The sequence below is a fragment of the Vigna unguiculata genome, chromosome 6, assembly GCF_037176805.1.
Source record: "Vigna unguiculata cultivar grain cowpea cultivar isolate G323 ecotype 2 chromosome 6, ASM3717680v1, whole genome shotgun sequence".
NCBI lineage: Eukaryota > Viridiplantae > Streptophyta > Magnoliopsida > Fabales > Fabaceae > Vigna > Vigna unguiculata.
In genome coordinates this window covers 24,968,247-24,973,831 of record NC_140797.1, presented here as the reverse complement: position 1 = coordinate 24,973,831, position 5,585 = coordinate 24,968,247, and the positions used below count along the sequence as shown (strand labels likewise).

The window sequence follows — 5,585 nt, the reverse complement described above, 5'->3', positions numbered from 1 at the left end:
GGGAGTTGTCGGGCCTCACGGTGGGTGCCATTGTTTCGATTCTGACCCAAGTTCGTTCGGAAGCCATCATCAGGAACAAACACCACGTTCCCGAGGTATTGTCCGCTTTGGAGCGTTTGAGCTTCGTCACAGTTTTGTCCTTAAAAGGCACCTCGAAGGATGGAGGGAGGTAGGAGTATTTAAACTTCGCTTGACTTCAACTACTAAGCGATATGAGACTTATTGAGTGCATCGAAACAAGTTTAATGAAATAAATTTATACCTTTTAATAAATTCTTAAAAAATAATTTAAAATAAAAGATGTTTATATGGAATTTTGAAAAACAAAAACAAATATAAAAGAAAGTAAATAAAAAAGTCATCTTTTGAAAGAAAAAAAAAGAGATACAAGACTTTTCTAAGTAAAAAATATAATAAAAAATTAAAGTCGTTGTATGGAAGTACGCCTTCATCTTTAGTACTAGTGTAGAAATCATATTCTTTCTACCTTCCTATTTGGTTAAAAATTGCACTAATTTCGTCAATTTCTGTTGGACAACCTTATCCCGACAACGATCTAATCACATCTAATACCAAAAAACATGGTGAAGAAGTAGTTAAAAGTCTAGACAACGGGTTCAAGGTGCATGATGGCAATTCCCACTCTTCCCTTCATCACTTTTTATGTGGATTCATTTGGCGGAACACATTGGTAAGTAATACAACCCTTTCTCTTATTTTTTGCACCAATTTTAACCTTACAGACTTTTGGCACATCAAGTGGTCTATCATCAACCAAAGTCTCTTACAACAAATCACATTTTTAACATCCTTGGCACCTTGGTGGGTGATATCCACTATTTGGTTAGATACTTCCTTTATGGATTATGCACTTCTACCAAACCTATTTCCTTTTGATCATGCTTTAATAGTTCTACTTTCTTTTGTAGGTCCTTATGAATTCGCGGATGAATTCTCTCCAACTCAGGGAGCATGATGTGACCTTGATTGAGGATCAACGTAGAATGATTAGGAGCATGACATAGTGAAATCTATTCATTTGTGATATCTAGAGATATGGGCTCAATGATAATGTTTCTTCGCTCAGCGTAGTCAGAGAAGCAAATGAAGCCAGAGAAGTTCAAATGTAAGTAAGAGGCTTGCAACACATACTAGTGTGTTGGGCTGTATCCTCATCATCATTTTCCTCTACTGCAATTTTCACTTCCCTATACTGCAATTTTGTCAAGTGAAATTTTTAGCATGTTTTAATGATTACATATTTAAACTGGGAGAAACAATGTCTTAAAGATCATAAAATATAGTTACAACATAAAAGGGGAAAAAACCTACTCCTCAAAAGTCTCATGCTTTCGAGTATTAAGCCTATAAATGCAGTATAAAGAACACAATCATCAAAATATGTTAAAAAGTTGACAGTAGATACATAAGGGAAAGGAGGGAGATACGTATCTTAATTTAGAAGATTTTTAAGGAGGCAGATTGAGAGATATGTGTTCCTCTTCCCTTCACTTAAGGGGAACAATTACTTTACTTAAGAGAGAAAACAATGTTCAATTTTTTTTCAAATAATCAAATGCTATGAAAGAAAAACTGAAAAGGGAAAACATTGCTTTCTCAGGAACTAGGGAGAGAACCTTACCGGAGAAAAAAAAGAAGTTCCTAATGAAATTATAACACAATGGCATTTCATTTTTAAAACATATCCAAACAAGACGGGTGAGGACTTCATTATTTAATTTTAACTACAATTCATAAACAATAGAAGCAAAAATGCTTTCCTTACTTAAAAATTCAAGCAGTGGGATGTAATTCTAAAACCACCTCCTCCATTTCTCTTTCCGTAAAGTAGAAAACATAAAGAATAAAAAAGAAAATTGGTGTACACGAGTTTCAAATATCGTACCCTAATAAAATTGGCACAAAATAACAAGCCAAATTGTAACCAGATCAAATAACTAGCTAGCTCCTAATTAAAAATTAAACCAGAAACCTATATCATTCTTCCAGTGCGATAGAACATCACCGAGGGGCGGCAGTTCCTCGGACAGGAAACGCGCGGGAGCTCGCAGCTGTGTTGTCCACGAACTTCGTCGCATGCCACTAGCTGATGTACAACCTTTAGGCACAACTTCGGCGAGGGATCGAATGTCTTGCTCTACGATTTCGTATATAGCGTCCCGAAGTGCATCTAGCGAGATGGTCCATGGCGGAGTGGTTCACGGCTCTTGACGATTCACCAGGACAAGGGCAGAGGTTGGATTCGTAGGTAGGGTGTTGGAAATTTAGGGGGGAAATAAATTTTAAGAGATATGGGATTTAGGATTGTGTGTGGGGTTTGAAATATTTTCTCCAGATTTAGAGATTTGGATGTTTTGGGAGAAAGTGAAAAGTTTTGGAGGTAGGATTAATTTTTATTTTCATCTTCTTTTGTTTTAATTAGTTTTTAATGAATTAATTAGTTTTATTTATGAATTTATTTTTAATAAATAAAATAGATTGCGCTTAGGTAATAAAACACCATCTATTCATGATCTAATAGATAACACTTAAATTTAAAAGCGCTTTTTATTAACATATTATATTTTTTATTTTTTATTTTTAAATATTAATTTGATATAGATAACATCTTTTTGATGAAGCGCTATTTATAAATAATAATTTTATAGCGCTTATTTTATAAAGAGCTATCTTTTAGTTTCATGTTTTAATTTATAGCATTTAATTAAATAAGCACTATCTAAATAGTGTTGTCTATTGAACATTTTGGCGTAGTGCTCTGTCTTGGGTGACTTTGTATGCGGGTTTCATCCCTTCCCTAGTTTTGGTTTTCTGCAACTGAGGGGCTCACAACGATGGTGGGTTCTAGCAGTGGTGGGTCGCCTCTATAGGGTCGTCTCCATCTTTGTCACAGAAGTGATTGTATTGTCGTTCTCTCTTTCGGTGGCTTGCGGTGGCTTCTCGTGACTGCCAAGTTGATTAGATTTTCAACCAAAATCCATTTTTTTAACAAAACTAGTTTGAATTTTTTTAAAATTCAGATCGAAATATTTGGTTTAAAATTTAAATCTAGTCCAAATATTTGGATCAAGTCCAAAATTTCAGAATCCATTTTTTATAAAAGAAATTTAAATTGAATTTTCTAAAACTTGTGTTCTTAAGACCAACATGACTTATTCTGTACAAGTCGTCAGGCCGACCCGTTCGGGTCTTTGTACTCGTTTGACCCGTTCGGGTCTTCGGGCCCTCCTGACTAGTTCGAATCTTCGAGCCCGCCTGGCCCATTTGGATCTTCGGGCTCATCTGAATTTTTTGAGTCGTTGGGCCTGATCGACTCGTCTGATTTTTCGAGTCCGCCTAGCCCGTTCATATCTTTAGTCCCACTCAACCTCTTATGGTCGTCGGGCCTGTCCGGTTCGTACATGTCGTCGAGCAAGGCCCGTCCGAGTCTAAATTTAGCCTACTCCATCTCAACTTTTAGCCTAACCCAACTAAAAATTTAAATTGAAAATTTGGATTGGATTTTTTGGATTATGCATATTTGAAAATCTTGATTTATAGAATAGATATCCAATCCATAAAATATATAAAATGTAAATTAGATTGAAATCCAGATCCATTAAATGGATTTTAAATGGATTGAATTTTTAATAACATGGATTTTAAATGGATTGGATCAAAGCAAAAGTGGATTGGATCAAGAAAATTAGATTTTTTGCCCACCCCTAGTCACTGATTTGGTTGGATTTGTTTTCGTAAGTGGTTCACTGCTGCATGGTGGTTCGCTGGGGCATAACGGCTCGCGGGAAAGGGAGAAGAGGAAAGGGGTTTCTGTGCATATCCATTTTGGAAGTTTGGATTTGGTTTCTGATTTGGTTTCAAATATGGGGTTTTTGGATCTGGTTTTTATCTCGTTTTGGACCTTTGGACTTGCCTTATGGTTGGTTCTGCTTATGCGTTAAATGTGGTGTTGTGTTCGGAAGAGAGGAAAAGAAAACCAGAAGACCCCATACGACCCTAATAAAATATATTAATTAATTTTGGAATAAATAAATTTTCAAATTTTGATAGTTTAGTATTTTTTATGAGCAAATTGAATCAAGAAGTAGTCAAAGTAACCTCTCTTAAAAGTAGATAGTTCCTTAGGAATATTAAATGTTTGTGTTTATGTATATTCATGTGATTATTAGTCAATCCAAAGAAATTTTAATATTTGATCGGATTGCATGGACACATGTAACGGTAGGTAAACATATGATAATTGTAAGGTTTTGCTTTGTTAATAATAAATCACAAAGATTGGTTTGTTGTTTGACATGCTTTATTATCAATGTTTGATTATTACAACAAGATATTCCTAGACTTAATACTTGATATTGATGGTGCCTTAGGTGTCTTGAGATGGGTTACACCATTATTTGAATTTATTTATTCTTTTTAGGATATGAAATTAATTATATTCTCTTGTTTTAAATTCGGCTACAATTGCTTTTATGTCTGCCAACCCGAACCTAGTTTCGATTTTTAATGGAACAAGTTTTGAAAACTCGAATGAGAACATGTAAATTGTTCTTGGTTGCAATATTCACCTTACACTAAAGATTGAGAAATTCAATTCTTCTATGGTGCAATTCTTCAAAGTCATGCAATAATTGATTATAATCATTCTTGTCTTTTGATGACATAGAACTTACTTAGCTTGATGATGGTGACTCATATTCAGCCATGAGGCACAAGTTTGCTTCTTCACTTTCATCTTGTGATGGGTGTATGACCCAAAAAATTTAAATAATTAAATAAATAATTATCTAATAAATACGGGTAGTGGGAACCTTTAAGGCATTTATGTTGCCTTTGATGACATGGAAAAGTCTTAGCTCAAGTAGTTGAGAGTACTTGGTTATGTTGAAAGGACTTGGGTTCAAGTTCTGTGTATGCTAGTTATGATCATGATGAGTGATAATATAATCCTAGGTGTGTAGGAATTATAATGAAACATGAATTCGTTGTGTATTAACTTGATAATTGTGTAGTTGTGTGTTTGAACCTTGGAAGACAAAAATTAAGCTTTCTTTTTTGCTAAAATTACTTTTGGCATGAATGAGAGGGATTAAGAAACCCTACCTGTCTGCAAGAACATAGGGACGGGTTTGAAAACCATCTCATAATGGTTTATGAATGGCAATTAAATCCATTTCAGTGTTGATTAAGGAGGAACTCAAAGATGATCAAGTTTGAGCAAGGAATCCAGGTTAGGGGAGTTGGGTTTGTTTTATATTGTATTGTTACATGTTATTATAATGCATGACCTGTTGATGTTGGATTCACTCTACTCTATTGAATCGTGCAACTTTCTGGAAATTTTCCAGAAACTGCCTAGTGGGCCTTCAAAGCCGTCAGGCGACTCATACCTTTATTTGTATATTTCTGGGTTCTCAAGAGGAACCTCATGCAGCAGGAACTGGCTGCCAGAAGATACATTTGTTCCCACCCAGTTTTTGGGTTTTGTATGAACCACCTGGCGGCGATGAAAACTTGCGAGGCGACGCGAGCCAGATTGACTCATTTTTGGTATTTTGGTGGTT

At 35.2% G+C, this 5,585-nt stretch overlaps 1 long non-coding RNA gene across 1 annotated transcript; it reads right to left on the bottom strand.

Moving 5' to 3' along the window:
* Positions 1-629: 629 nt before the first annotated feature.
* On the bottom strand, positions 630-2,393 carry LOC146885676 (uncharacterized). Its single transcript, XR_014995477.1, has 2 exons — positions 1,994-2,393; positions 630-1,213 (listed from the first exon to the last, which is right to left on the bottom strand). It is a non-coding gene; the product is annotated as an uncharacterized LOC146885676 (long non-coding RNA).
* Positions 2,394-5,585: the final 3,192 nt, after the last annotated feature.